The sequence below is a fragment of the Corvus cornix genome, chromosome 1A (assembly GCF_000738735.6).
Source record: "Corvus cornix cornix isolate S_Up_H32 chromosome 1A, ASM73873v5, whole genome shotgun sequence".
In the NCBI taxonomy this organism is placed as follows: Eukaryota; Metazoa; Chordata; class Aves; order Passeriformes; family Corvidae; genus Corvus; species Corvus cornix.
The window spans coordinates 45,458,653-45,474,710 of record NC_047057.1 but is presented as its reverse complement, the minus strand read 5'-3'; the positions used below and the strand labels follow the sequence as shown (position 1 = coordinate 45,474,710).

General features: G+C 36.6%; 1 long non-coding RNA gene across 10 annotated transcripts in view; it reads right to left on the bottom strand.

Annotated features, from left to right (window-relative positions):
- The window catches only part of LOC104696429, a 114,529-nt gene that overhangs the window by 38,357 nt on the left and 60,114 nt on the right, over window positions 1–16,058 (bottom strand). For all 10 annotated transcript variants that reach the window (XR_005604576.1, XR_005604585.1, XR_005604582.1 and 7 more), the window contains one exon: window positions 15,575–15,713. This is a non-coding gene — a long non-coding RNA (uncharacterized LOC104696429). The remainder of the gene's footprint in view (window positions 1–15,574; window positions 15,714–16,058) is intronic.

Sequence of the window (16,058 nt, the reverse complement as noted above, 5' to 3'; positions counted from 1 at the left end):
TGTTTAAATGTAAGATAAGATATAATAGCACATGCAAACTGTATATGTTGTTATACCCCACGTGAATTCTGTTGTTGCAATTTGCTTTGACACCATGTCATGAATAAACAAACTCTGTGTCAAATTTAAATACTTAAGTTTCATCTTGATACCTCACTGTCTCTCGGTCCAGCTTCATTTAGAGTGGATCAGGTATGAGAGAAGAGTAAAGGAGCTCGACCTGCAGTTTATATCTCCAGCAAAGATAATATGAGATACAAATTGAATTTAATCAAAAACAAACAACAAAAAAAAAGAGACAAGAACTAAACGAAACCAAAAAAACCCCAAACCAACCAATTTCCTATTAGGTTTACAATAGATGCCCCTATACAAAGCCCAACCATATTTCCTCAGTCTTCCAGGTTCAACTTCCACTGATCAAGATAAAACAGCATGATAATGTATATGTCATCATGCATACCTACATGCATAGGAAAAACTTTTAAAGTCTTCTAGAGCTCATAGTCTGAGCCCTTCGCAATGGATTACTAGCATTTCTTCAAGTGATTTCAGACACCAAATGTTACAAACGGATTTAAATCTGACTCACTTCAGCAATGATCATGCATTCACTGTAGTTTTCATTATATCAAAAATACTTCAGCTTCATCAGCAACAGATGAATTATTTTTTTTATTAATTCAAATGATCTTTTTTCCAATTTTTTATAAGCCCCAAGGTTCTTTCAGCAATATTGGTTCCTTCTCTGTTCCATAAGATCATAATCAATCTCTATTATTGTCATGAAAATGGTATTTGTCACTTTGCTGAGAAAAAAATAATCAATATGTCTTGCAGAGTAGAATAGGAATTTAATGCAGTGAATTGATGTCTGTTAGAGAAATTTAGTTTGCCAGCAGTTTGGGACAAGCTAATAGAAAACCAAAAAATTCACTGAAGGTTGACAGATGAATACACAGACATGCCACAAAAATTAATATTTGGGCACTTTGTATAGCCTGTCATTTCATATGCTGGAGAGAAAATAGATGTAGACAAGCATATCCCTCAGGAAATCCTTTTGGTTTTTAAAAGGCAAAAGCCTTTAAAAAGCATGTAAAAATAAATTCTTCACCGTATTATTTTTATGTTTATATAAGTTTCTGAAAATTAAGTATTCTGAAACAATCTTCCATGTAAATATTTTGCTTCAGACATCATACTGAATATGAAAACACTGCCAAGTGATAAAATAACACAAAGTTTCTGAGTCAATACTAAATTCCTGATCCTTCTGGATAACACTACATTGCAAAAACAAATCAGAGCATTGCTTCAAAAATTAGTACAGAAACTGAACAACGGTACTGCTCACAAAATGTTCTGGATCATGAAGAAGAAAAAAATGCCCAAATAAAATTTTCATAACCAATACATAGAAGGAGATGCAGCCATATTTTTCATGCCAAATACAATACCCTCAAAGGAGCTGCTAGAATTATTTGAGCCTTATTAAAAGAAAGTTACACTTTAGGAACAAAATCCCCCTTTCTGTCTGTTGCCATCTGCAGAAGCTGTCAAAACACTCCACCTTCCAATTACATGCTTTCTGTCTTTCACTTGCTCTACGATAAGCCTATAATCTGTTTAATTCCCTTGTTTGGTTGGTTTAATGAACAATGCTTTTAAGTAGCAGGGCTTGATAAACCCAGCATCCACAACAAGCAAGCTGCAGTTATCCCTCCCTCCAGGAGAGCATCAGAACCACTGACTGCAGATGCAACATGCTGGCCACAGCAGGAAGCAGCACAGGGCACCTAGCTTTGGATTTCTGTTGCACCACTTTCTGAATTCCATTCTTCCTATGAAATCTGCTGAGTCTAGGTTGGATATAAACGGGACACTGTCTTCACGGTCCTGCCTGTGGTTCCCAGAAAGCTCTAAAAGTATGAATATCAGGTACCCACCAGGTCAAAGAGAAGCCAACAGGTCTCTAAATGCCTAAGAAGGCAACCAACTCATTGTTTGTGGTGAAACTTTCATGCTGTCATTCCAGAGACTTCAAGTAAGCCTGGCATATGAGCCCTGTTTTAGTAGGAGGAACAGCTTTTTGTCACATGCAAAAGAGCATTCTTGGGCAAAAGGACAGGATGCTAAAGATGTCAGGAATTTTACATGGAAACACAAATGTTTAAACATAAGAGAACAGAAGGGACAAAATTTAACACCTCCTTGCCTGTAAAACTGAAATAACACCAGGCAGCAGAGGTCTACAATAAGGTGGACATTGAAGAAAATATGCGTCTCCTACTGCCTTCACCATTCTGTCATGGATTTAAAAATACCCATGTGAATAAGAACCCCTGCCACTCCTGCACTCCTTTCTGATGGCAATGCTGCTAACCGTCCTTTCTGATGGCATCAGAAACTTGATATAGGAAGTGAAGAAATGTTAACATTACTGAAGTTCTCCAAAAATAGGGAACTTAACCTAATTTTTTCCTAATTTGTAAAAGAATTTAACCTTCAACCTGATGAAAAATCCAGCTGAGTTTCCACCACTGCAAAATTTAAGTTAAACAATAAAAGGAGAATAAGCTTCTATTGAGACTGTGCCAGGCACAATTTTGCAAGCCTAATAGAAAACAAACAGCAACACTACTTTTAAGAAAGTTATGCATTCTTAAAAAACAAAGGATATCATACTCCATAGGAATTTCACAACACTAAAGTAGGAGGTCCCAAAAGCCAACTGTGTGGTCTTTATTTCACAACTGAGTTCCAGCTGCTATTGTACAATATAAGATCATGCAGCTGATGGTATATGACAAGAAGTGGTTGATGACAAGAAATCAGTGTTGCATGACATTGTCAACATTGCATGAGTGCAAACATTTGTGGTTCACCCTAGGAAAGGTAAAGGGTTATTACAGAAGGTGACAGAGTGTTAGTAGAGCTAGTTCAAAATAGGAAATGTTCTGTTATACACTGTCAAGTCTGATGCATCGGATTTGCATGTGTGGTGAGAAAATGAACACACATGTTATGCCCTGGGAGTTACATATGTATTTTTGTCAGAAGTGCAAAGCACAGTTTGGCATAAATGCAAGGCGTTAGAGAATTTATCAGAGCTGTAAGCACTTGCAGCATCACTGGCTCCACATGAATGTATACACTGAATCTCTTTCATGATCAGTTGTGAAGATATAAGCATAAACTCAGTATTAAGCATGGATATTTTTTGTAATCAGTATGGTGGACCCTGAGGGAAATACACCCATTGAATTTTCCTTAGGCTTTCTAAGATAATTTGTATAAGACTGATGATGAATTTCAATAGGTTTGAAAGCTCAGTCCCATTGAGGAAAAGGGTAATAGTTATTTCCCAATTAAACTCTTTCAGATTAGCTTACTGACAAAGGGACATAAATTTGAACCCACAGCATACATTAACATTGGATGAGCTTCTACTGAAGATGGTAAATTTTCAGATGTTTTTTCTTAATTTCACAAATATTTTTCAGTCATTTCCGTAAGACCAGCCAGAAATTCTGCTGTATTCATAGAACAGACTAACAAGTAACAGCAGTGGCTTGGAAACACCTTCCATCTTTAATATACTCCCCAGTCACCAAGTGAGAATCATACCATGTAAACATTTCTAGCACTTGTTATTAATGCAAAACCATCTGTAGGAATCTGTTCTACTTTAAAGCCTTCTTTCCCATTTTCTAAACACAATCGTAATGTAGTCTGTTTCCTCTGAAACACAAAACATTTTCAGGGTCTATGTGAATACTTTTTCCAATAAGACTCAATAAAATTATGATGCAAGGGCATGATCCTCCATCCACTAAAGTTAATGAAAAGTGTACTCTGGTTTAAACAGTACAGAAAGAATGTCTACAACAAGAAATTAAACGCAGCCAAAACTGTGGACTTTCTATCTAACATCTGGCCCCATTTACAAGTATCAGTCAAGAGCATTAAATAAAGACAAATCAAATGCCTTACAAAATGTCTCCAGCTTCAGTTCCCTTGCAGCTCCAATGTTCATTAACATTAACATACATTTGCTTCAGGTGGAAAAGAGTTTTTAAAAAATACCAAGTAGGTATCATCTCGATTTCTCATTTTGCTATTGGCCAAGCGATTACAGCTGACTGCTAACTACTGAATCACTACTAGTTGAATTTGGATCTGATCTCTTTTATGAAATAGAAGGCTTTATATCATACAGATTTTCTTCTGAGTAATCTCTTTCCCCTCACTTCATATTTGCAAATGAACTTAACTGATCAGCGGTTCATATGGTATTGAAGAAAAACTTATGACAAATACAAAAAAATCTTCTAATTTCTTCTCAAAATCTTACCTTCATTTTCAAGAAAAACCATCATAGGCACTTTGCATAACATGCCCTTTAAAGACTAATTTTAGTTTTAAGAGAAATCTTTGATAGGATCCTCATTTAGGATTCATTTCTATTCTGGTTTTTGTGAGGGGCGTTACCTTAAACCTGTTTACAGAATAGCAGCAAAGAAAGGTGGTCATTTGTACCCACAGCTTTGAGCAATTAAAGACAGCAGTGATGCATTCTAGAAAAGAGTAAGTTGTCCTAGTTCTGTTTTGTTTCCCCTATGAAGTGTTCTAACACTTCTCATTTGGTTAAGAGATTTGAAGTCAAAGGATCCCCAAACTTGTCTGTGTGCATGTTCATTGACGTACACCAGAACGTTACCTATTTAGATTTTTAAGGAAACTGTCTGCACTGACTAGTTAGAAATGCAGAAAGGCATTTGACAGCAGACAAAATGGGCTAGACAACACTCACACCTCCTCCCTAAGCTTCTCTTTTTGTCTTCACATAAAGGATGTTTGCTGCCAAGGCCAGTCCTGCCTTTTCCTTGGCTCTCTCCTGCTCTGCTCCCTCATTGCTCAAAGGTAAGTCAAGGAAAGGGCCAGCCTCCACAGATACCAGCAGGAGGAACCACGACTGAGCAGGAGGGACAAACTCCATAGGGGGGTTCATCACCTTCCTCCTTGTATCCATCAGTCAGACCTCAGTTCCTCCCAGAGAACAGACTGGTGGAGGAGACGGCCACTGGTGGTCAGAGATAATACCTTGCACGTCATCAAGTTTTTTACTTTCCCAAGTAAGTGATTTCAGATCTTAATTGCTTAAACAGTGGGATGTGAGATAAATCTTCAACTTAGTAAACTTCTTTGACAAAACTTCTGCTTTGTATATTACTGAGAACATGATGATGAAAGTAATACACTATGTACACTATAAAATACACTATGTCCTTGAAATGCAGATTTGCATTTATTTAAAAAGTAATTTTGTACAGGTATAATTAGTAATTAAAATGTTTTCAAATGGCTAAGGAATCTAGCAGTCAGGATTAGATTTAATCCTGAGTGACCACAATTAAAATTCAATTGTTCACACTTTCAAAATTTTTCAACCTAAATCTTTTGTGAGTTTAAGTTTGAAAAAGATGAAATTAAACCAAGTTACCAATGAACTTTAATCTACATACTTTGGGAATTTTTTTTATGGATATGTATGCATACACATACAAGCTACGTGATCTTAGGTGAAAAAGAAGTAAATGAAACTTCTCTATTGATGCTTTCCACTGATTTTTATGAGTCAATAGGATAAGGAAGAATGGATCCAAGAGTCAAAATTAAAATTAATTGAGTATTTAGCCTGAAGGTCAACAACTTTCCTGGCCATCTGCCATAGTAGCTGGTGGTATTTGTCACACTGTGCAGCTGCATTGGTTTGAGTACCTACTGTGGACATCAAAGAAGCTGATGTGCAAGGAAAACCCTTAATATCCAGAGACACTGACACTGATCTTGCCAAGCACATCCTCCAACAAGTCAATTGCAGAACGTGTAGCAGCTCAAGGTCAGTTTATAGTGCACTTGGACAACTGTGTCACTCTAACAGAGGTGTTTGGGATATTATCAAAGTTACCCTGCTGCAAATTAAAGTTTGAGTTAACCTAAGATGGAAAGTTATAGTTCATACAAGACTTAATCATAGTACTTCAGATCATTAGGAATACATCATAGCAAAGAGCAATCTAATCCCAAAATGAGCAAAATACCTTGCCATGGAATTAAGGCTGACTTTATATCAGAAATAAAAAAATACGTACATAGGTTTTAAACAGACTAGTGGTTAGTCCAGAACCACAGACCAGAGAAAAAAAGAAGCAAAGAGCTGTTAGCAGGTTAAACAGGGAGATACACAATTAAGATGCCCCAAAAGCCTTAACTTTGGACCATATATCTTCTTAAAACAAAAGAAAATATGTGAATTTACTATTCAATGATGAAATGTTTTAAACTAAATCATGTTATACTTACAGGACATTTTGATTGGGCAGAATAAAGAGAGGTTAGATGCTGTAGTTCTAAATTCCTGTATTCTGTTCAGGACACTTTTCTCAAGTAGAACTTCAAGCATGAATACATCAAATGTTATGTTTAAATTCCAACCTTGAAATACACATTAAAAAGTTGAGTGTTCTGCTCTATGATGGCATCAATTTACCAGTAAATGCTGTTAAAATGATGTCATGAAATGCCTTGAACAAAAAGCTTTTCTACACTTTTCAAATTGAATTAAAATTCTAGTGAAGAAGTTTAATACCATATTAAATCACTTTAGGCATTAACTTCCTTCACTTTTCTGAGCACTGGTAAAGCCATCCATTTCTATATGGGCTTACTCAATTTGAAGAGCAAAAGGATGCTCAAAGTTTATATACAGTGTGTGAGAATGGAGTGCTGTCCTTATACCTACCTTGTGATTCAGTTCTTAAATCTATTACCTTACCAAATGTGACATGCTATGATTACTTCTCCTGAAAGGACAAAACATAAACATTGTATCAAAAACTTAACAGTCTCTTTGGTGTTCTGAAAAAGCTGCCTGATCTGTGCCTCAAACATCACTCATATGTTTCACTCCTGGCTGCAAAGTAGGGAAAAGATGCTGAATTCACAGTTTGACTCCTCACTACTTGCAGGAAGCCCACATGAGGACTTTTGCTTTTGTTTCGCTAATAACAGCACCAAAGACAAGGTGATTGTCAGAAGCTCTAGGAGAGTGCTTTCCTGTGGGCTGTTCTCAGTGAGACTCTGCTCAGACTGGGGGAGCGAGAGAAAGGAGATAAAGACAGAGAAAATGGCAGAGACCAATTAGTCAACACAGCCTGTCAAGCAACCCAGCACTGGGAACCAAGAAGCTGCCTCACTGCACACCCAGCCACAGAAACAGCAGGTGTAAAAAATGTATAATTGGTCAAAGTAAAGTAAAACATAAATGGCGTTTCTCACACAAAGAAAATAAGATAAGGAAACTATCTTTTTATGTTGTTGGAAAAAAAACCTGTAAAAAGAGAGGCAATAACGGCAAAGTTGGGGTCTGATTAAGACCCTGAATCTGTGATGCTGACATTATGTGGAATATGAAAAAGACAGCTAAGAAAATAGAGTATTTGGAAAAGTATCGGTGCCAAGGACAGCACCGACATATTTGTCTAACTTTCCTACATAGCGATCTTATCACTTTGCTCAATCTGCCAAAATAAGCTGAAAAAGCAGAACTCTAAATGTGAAAAGTGGCTGCAGCAAAACCCTGCACATAATGCCTTCTCACAGAAAACTACAATAGGGGAGAAAAATATTTAAAGGCTGGGAAAAGTATGGCAAGAGGTAGTGGTTGAGGAAACAATCTTAAAAATAAAACCCAAAACATAACAGTGTGTGTGTTTTGAAAAGGACAAGGAAAAACCCAAATCCCCCTCTGAACCAATGCTCCAGGGAGAGAACCCCAGTGAAGATAAAGACATAGTCAGGTATTTAAGGACTCTGCAAGAGGAGACTCCACTTCTGTGTGTAGCATTCATTCAGGCAAAATAATAAAATGATGCAAATAAACCTGATTTTTTTGGGTTTTTTCAATTTAACCACTGAGAGCAGAAAAAACTGATTTGGGCTCACCCGTAGTAAATACTTTCATTTAAGGAACTAATTTCCATGAAACCATACTTGGAAGAGGAGCAATTAATTTCAAAGACAAAAAACTCTTCTTTTCTATGCCAAATCAGATCAAAAGCTGTCTTTCTGTGAAAGGTTTTTAAAACTTACTGGACTTAAAATATCCTTCCTTTATCTCTTTACAAAGTCAGTTCTAATCCTGCTTTAGCTGCATGAAACAACAGTTTACTGTTGTTACAGTCATATAGTAATGACACATGGCTAAGAAGACACAACACTGCTCTCCCTCTATTTGCCTAGTCTGGTCTGCAAAGTAAAAAAAGTGTCACTGTGGATGGATGATAAATGCTGAAATTATGTTCATTTCTGAAGTTATAGAGTATAAATGTAGAACACACAAACATTCATTTTAAATAAAATGCTTTTTAAAATGCTCCCCCTATGTATTCCTCTGCCTATATATTCCCTATTCCCCAGAGGGATACTCCCCATTTCCAATTCTACTCAATGGATATAATTTGAGTAGGGACTGACTTTGAGGTCCTCCAGATTTAGAATAAGATAGTAAAACAGCTTTCAAGTATTTTGACTCATTCAAGCATAAATAACAGTCGCAGGTGATTGGTGAAGGAAAATTATGTCAAAGCAGGGGGAAAAAATTAGCTTCAGAAACTTGAAGCTGTTGTTCAAGTTATGCTAAGTACATAAGTGATAGTAAATGTTTTTATACAGTTTCAAAGACTTGGCTTTATTTGGTACTTTGGTGATTAAAAAGTTAGCCTTTTAGGGCCCTAAATGGCTTGAAAAATATGCTATACTATTTCACAGAAGTATGGACTGAGGCAGTAAAAGAAAAAGAGCATCTTACATCATGGCTGTCTCTAAAATTAATTTTAACATCAAATAGATGCAAAAAAACCATACACATACATATTTAAACCACTCTTTAAAAATATCAGGACATCTGTCTTGTAGGAGTTATTGCTCTTGGTGAAAATACTCACAGCAGAACAGGGGCTTCTGATAATCAGTTGAGTCAAAACAGGCCTACTTATTACAAACAACAGAAAATAAGATTATTTCTTACTTCTGCCTTCTAAATTTTGATGGGTTTTTTTTGTTCTCAAACAACAAGGCATTCTCATGCCAGGTGCCCTGAAAAGCTGAAATCCCTCCTGTGACTTTCAATCATAATATCTCAAGCACATTACCAATATTGTTTCTGACTCAAAAATTTACCTACATTAAGTATAGAACTGCAAAAGTGGTATCTCTCATGATTACTATAAAACTAAAAGACACAAGCAAGCTACAAGCATGCAACAGAAGTCCTACTATCCATGATTAACCGAGTAGAAATTAGTATTCTCACATGGTGCTTCATTGCGCACTTGCAAGAAATAATACCAAATAATTCAATAAAGCGGTAATTAAAAACCTGTCTCAATTCTCCTGATACTGTGGCAATCATGCTCCCACAACCTCGCAGCTGAGCACGGAGCGCTCAGCTGCCTGCGCTGCACCGCGAAGAAACAATCCACCCACCGCTGACTCCTGTTGTTTCATAGGGGATCCAATTACTGATAGCGTTCTGACACCAGAGATTAGCTGATTGCCAGTTCAGTGTGCTTACAAAATCTTATGTGTCACAGGAGGCCCTTTACTTGTTTCTGTAAGACAAACAGTGCTTTTTTTTAAATCTATTAAAAACCCACTAGAATATCTTCTCTCTCATGTGTAGCACTTCAGCCCCATCCTGTTGGACTCAAAGCAAATTCCTCCTTTAAAATTGTCACAGAACTAAAGTGTGGTGACAGTAGCAGCAAAAATACACTTTTAATTGTGATTTTCAACGAAGAGTTTTAAGAGAGGCAGAAGCTATATATGCCACTATTTTACCACTCAGAAAGACCGCAAATCTTTCTGAAGTCTGAGATCACAATTAAAATCTTTCCTAATTAAAAAATGTTGATGGAATTTTGCACTGCTCTTTTTCCAAATCTAAGAGCACATTGGAACAAGCACTTGTGTGGAAAACAGTGATTTGGTTTTTTGTTAGAATGTGTTTTTCTAATCTCCATTGCTGTAAATAAAATTCATTAGGAATGTATAATATCAGTCAGTTAAATTCTGTTACCATTCAATGGAAATATATCAGGGGGGACCCAATACTATTTTTCTGTTCCAGCTCTTGAACTGAAACAAAAAGAAGACATGAAAAGGCAAACTACAGGTCAGGCAAATTAATATTTAAGCAAGAAAGGTCAGATACTAAGGAAACATAAGGAAGAAAGACAATGATGAGCAAAAAATACTTCTATTTTCTCACCGCCAACACTAGTATTCTTAAAGGCAGACATCCTAATGGCTCTGCTGGTTATTCAAGTGCTTAGGCTGTATCTACATATGAGATACCAAGAATACCCTTTTTAATGCTCCAATGAACTTTACCATCCATTCTAGAAAACAATGTCTTCATCACCTGCGACCAGGCACATTGTATTACTTTGAATACCATAGGATTTTACTGTGAATAACACCTTCTCTAGAGAACAGAACTTTAAATTGATGTGGGAAATTATGTAATGCTACACAGACTTTAAAAAAAAAAATGGACTTTATTTATTCATATTACAATATCCAAAAAAAATGCACAAGGGCATTTTACAACCCCCAATTAATTAATTTCCACAAATCTTCCTTAAATAACAATGGAAATTAACCCATAAATTTCTGGGATTTAATTTTACCCAATGACAAGATGCAAATTTTGTTTCAAATTATTAGAAAAATATTTCATTCACAATATATGAACAAAGAATACTGCCGAATAACAAAAAACCAGAGCTAAGACAGTATTAAAAATACATGCTGCATTTTCTTTTAATACCCCTTCCTCGGAAAAGAAAGCTGTGGAAACTTGCTGGTCAAAAGTATATTTAGGTTTTATCGTATACCCTAACAGGAGCAAAGTAAGACACACAATCATAAAACAGATCAAGATAAAGAAGCCAATTCAAAGTTTTTAACCTCACTGTCTCCCAAGCACAGTATGAAAACAGAGCTGACTTAGACAGGGTGGGTAGGGATGCTACGAGCCATCTTTGCCACCCCTCTGCTCATAGCAAGGATCACTAACCTGCCTCTGACAGAAGTTTGCCTAACTCATTCCCAGAATCTTCAACAGGAATGCTTCAGCATCTCTAATCCATCAGCTGCTGTGCTTCATTAACCTTACACTTACAATGGTTTCCCTAATGTCTAACTTAAATCTCCCTCACTAGAATGTAAAAACATTATTATTCTTCTCCTGTTCCCCACAGACAAAAGGACAGTTTAGTACTTTCGTCTTTGCAACAGCCTCTCATGTATTTGAATCTCAATCCTAAACCTTTTCTTCAATTGACTAATCTTTCAAATTGTGGATTTGGGGAAAGTTTTCTAGGATGCTGACCATCCTGGTTGATTTTCTTTGGACTTGCGTGAAAGTCATGGATCAACTAAAGTACGATAAGGAGCTACAAACACACTGTTAACTTCCACAGCGCCATCCTCTCCACTGCCAACATACACAAATGGTACCTGCCTACTGCACTCAGCACTTGCTGAGCGCTGCTGTTCTTCTACTAAAACTGTACCTCAGCACTTTTTACTAATAAAACTGTTGACTGGGCAATAAACGTATGCCTAACTTCAAATCCCTTTCACCAAAAAAAGCCCCAAACCCAGACCTCATTAATTTAAATTTTGCACTCTGTTTTGTGGTGTGACTTACCCTAGCCTCATTGTATCACCTAGCCAAGGTATATTGTTACTAAAAAATATTATTTCATTAGGTAAGTACTTAGTAGGTTGACAGGCATTTCACATACACCCATTACAAGTTGCTGTGCAAAATCAGGGGGCAAAAACATGAACATTGTGTGTTCGTACACCTGAAAAAATTAAAACTGTTAAATAAGAAATACAAGGAAGTGCATTATCGTATGAAGATAACTAGCTCCTTTTGATAGAGGTGACAATGACAGTGAGCTATGAGCTATAGGAATGTTCTAGATCGGAGGGACTCTCTTGCTCCTTAAATCTCTTATGGGTTAGGTGTCATTGCTCCCCTGGCTCTTGTTAAACATTACCAGCTAAACTTGTTAGACAGTGTTCCCAAGGCAGGGCTGCTGGAGCATTGAACCTAAATCATCAAAATAAAAGTGAAGTTATTACAAATTAACCATAGGTGAGTCCTTACTAAATGTTAATTTTAAACTACATTATTGAATTACATCATCCATCATTAATGAAACACTGAGCCTCTGACTACATACCCTTCACCAATTCAGTGTGTATGTGATTAGGAAGAGTGATTTTTTTCAATAATACTCTATTTTGATGCTTGCTCCAAGTATTTTACCATCCCATATCACCCTCACTGTGACTTTAGCAGAGTGTCCTTGCTCCTCAAGGTCACCCAGGAACCCTGAGCAGATGTACTACAAAATAGAAGTGTATGTAGGAGAGAACACATTGCAAGCAGGTTTGCCATTCTGTAGCACTAAACATTTCCAACCACTTATCAACTGTAGAGTTGCTATTTGCATTTTTTACCCCATACATGAAAGCACTACAGCTGCCTGTGGCAACAAAGGAAACGCAAAACTTGCTGGAAGAAAATAAATAAAATAAAACCATTTCCTGTGGGACAATTCAAAGTCTCACCTCATCATCCTGAGACATCAGGGATTCTGTGTTGCCTCTGTTTTTTATTAATAATGCAGCAACAGTCTTTTAACCACTCTTTCAGAAGAGAAGCTTTTCCTTTGGAGGTGATATGAGTCATGTGATTACCTCACTCATCTGGAGTCAAAGGCTAAAAACTGATAGAGGTTGTCACTATCAACTAGCCTATAATTTGGCACCCAGAGAAGCAGTAATAAATGAGTGTTTATCTACTCAATGGGGAATTTCATCTCACTTTCTGCCCCCAAAGTCATTACCTGCACAATAGGAATGAGCAATGGAAATTCACAACATAATAAACTATTAGAAGCTTACTGCTTAAACTGCATCTTAAAATCATTTTCTGGACCAGAAGCTATAAGTGAACTCTGCTCCACAACATAAGAAGAAACATTTGTTGATATGGTGAAACAAAAGGTATTTGCATCTCCTAAGAAGAGAGAAGCATTTTATACTCCAGATAAACAGTTTCTTCTGTTCTCAGTATTGTTTTCCTTGGTGAAGAAAAACATTAAATAGTCCTAATTTTCTTTTCTTAGAAATCATTTTAATAAAAGAGTGCTACTAAGCAATATTTGTATACGTCTTTTTATCTAACTGAACATTGAAAGACATTTTCTATCTTGTTGAAAAAAATTTGTGTGCTCAAAAGGGTAATAAGAAAATATTGTTCAATTAACTTGGTATACCATTTACACTTTAGTATATTGCCAGTAAGTAAAAAACCAATACTTTCGGCGTAATATCCACTCAAAATCATGCACAGAAACTTAGTCTGAATAATAATTTTTTTTCTAAAATTGGCACCTTACTAGGGAAGAAATGAAAATATCTGTAAATATAACAGCACTGAAAATGGTCAAAAGTCATATTTTTATTCAGTATTTTTGTGAAATGCATTGTGGTATCATTTTAAAACTAAGATATGGAAAGCTATCAGTTTCAAGCATTACCTCTCCACTGCCTAATCTTAACAACCTAGTTTCTCATCACTGTTATATTTGTTCAAGCATGAAAAACGTATTATTTTTTTCCCTTTTTTCATGTTCTGTGAAGGTATTTCAGTCTAGAAATCTAAGATTATCTATTCTAGTACTGATATCACTGAAGTAACTGTGTAGTCATCCTGTGATCCTGTGAGAGGAAACACAGCAAGAAAATTAGGTAGTCATTAAGGGAGCAACAGAAGCCCCTTACATAAATAACTGTACAGTAATTCAAAAGAATATGGGGAGAAGAGTTGCTTGAGGCTTATGCTTCTTTATTCTGTAAGCCTTGAATGTATTATCTGCCCAAACCTTGGGAAAGAGACCACCTGGTAACTCCTTTTTAAGCTTAAGTGAAGAAATCAGTGTTTCTGTTTTTCCTAAAAAGAATTAAATTTTTTTGAGCAGCTAATACAGTATCTATGGTTTCTTACTACTTTAAAGTGACTGGACTAAGTAACTCCTTTAATGTTAAAATAGGCAAACATCCTAGCTCACCATGGAGGTTTTTCTGTTTGTTTTCTTAAGTCACAGGGGAAACTGGAAGTGAGGATACCATACTTTCTCCAACCAAAGGAATGTAATTACTTCTAAGAATATATTTGGTTTAATGAAAATAGTATGTTTCCTTTCCTAAAGCCTACTGACATGATAATTTACTCATTTTAATTTTTCCCTGTCTATAGGAAATTAAAGACCACAGAAAGGAACAGACAGCTTCAGAAAATTTGCAGTGAGAATCAAGTCCTCATCCCAGAAGGTACCAGCAACGTGCACAAGGCATACAAGTCCCACCAGTCTGGTTGATTTAAGTCACCATGGAAAACTCACACCCTGGACTTTCTCAGTCTTGCCTTCAGGTTCAGAATAGAGACAATCAAATTATTTCACATTATTCAAATTATTTCTCAGGCAATGAAGTAAGTTAATTAGACATTTCTCTCCATGTATCAATGGATAGTGTTCTCCACCATGATGTTTACAGATGTCATTCTCAGCAGAGGAGAACACAACCTTTCTGTGCAAATTTCAGGGTGCTCCCACACCATCAGCCTCTATACTCTGACAGTATAGAGCGGGGAAATTTTTTTTTCCCTTTTTTGTGCACATTTTTTGACTAAAGGAATAGTGGATTTCAGTCTCCAGCTATGAAGTGTGCACTTTTCACTGGCAATAAAATTGCAAAAGCTTCACATTGCACCTGAACATAATTGTAATAGCTTAGAAATTAGCATATTCAAGAAAAATATCAGAATTGCTTATGAGGCCTGGCTTATGTTTTATCTGAATTTGACTCATTTTTTATCAAAACTTGGCTTTTACCAATCACAGACTTGTGATTTATCAGAATATATTTATGCTTACAATCAGTGTTCTATCTCTGTGCTCTCTGGTACTGACTATCTGAAATGCGACTTTTACTATGAACTCATCAGAAAGGCTGAGGGAGATATGGGAAGGTGCAGCAGAGAGCAGGAGAAAAGCAGGATGGATCAGACCTCAGCATTTATCTTTGTTGGTGAGCCTGAACATTTACTGTTGCTCAAAGTCTCCAAAGAAGAGCAAAAGGAGCAGAAAAATTCCTGATGTTGCTTTCTTAACAATGATTTCAGGACACACTAATTAATTTTTCGCTGCCAAGAAAGAGGAGTGGACAACCTAAATTTCAAAATCTTCAAATTATCTGTGTGAATCAGAAGGCTGCATTCATGGAGAGCAAGCACTGACATTTATTTTGTATAGTGGTGCACGTCTTGAGAGAATTGCCACTGGAATATTACTCCCACTCTACATGTCAAACATTAATATAAAATCAATATGGAGCCATGGTCCCAGCATTTCTCACGCACCTGTGTTACCCCCCCCAGAGGGTTTTGCCACACTTGGGATTTGGCTCCCCCAGGACATGGAACGAGGCTCACTGCAATCCTTCTGCTTGGCACAGCCTCGCTGCCGAGGGTTGGCAATGGCTCAGCAAGACCCCTGCATCTGTGGAGGGAAAGTGCAAGGTGAGACAAAGGTGATTTGTGGTAAATTTGCTGCTCTGTCAGCAAGTCCTGGGAAACAGAAAGTAAAAAGTGTGTTTTCCACAATACAGGTGATAGCCTCATTTGAAATTATATAATTGGAGTTGCTTTGTGACAAAGACATGTTGCTTTCTGTCTTAAGACATGACAGAAATAAACCCACAAGCTAACCTGTCAAATACACTTAGGCTCACATAAAAGCTTGACTTGATAGATCCCCAAGTTGTTTCCCCAAAAACATAATTTCCATTTGAACTCATAATAAATTAACCTTCATTTCATAGCTGAACTAGTTCTCTAACAGGCT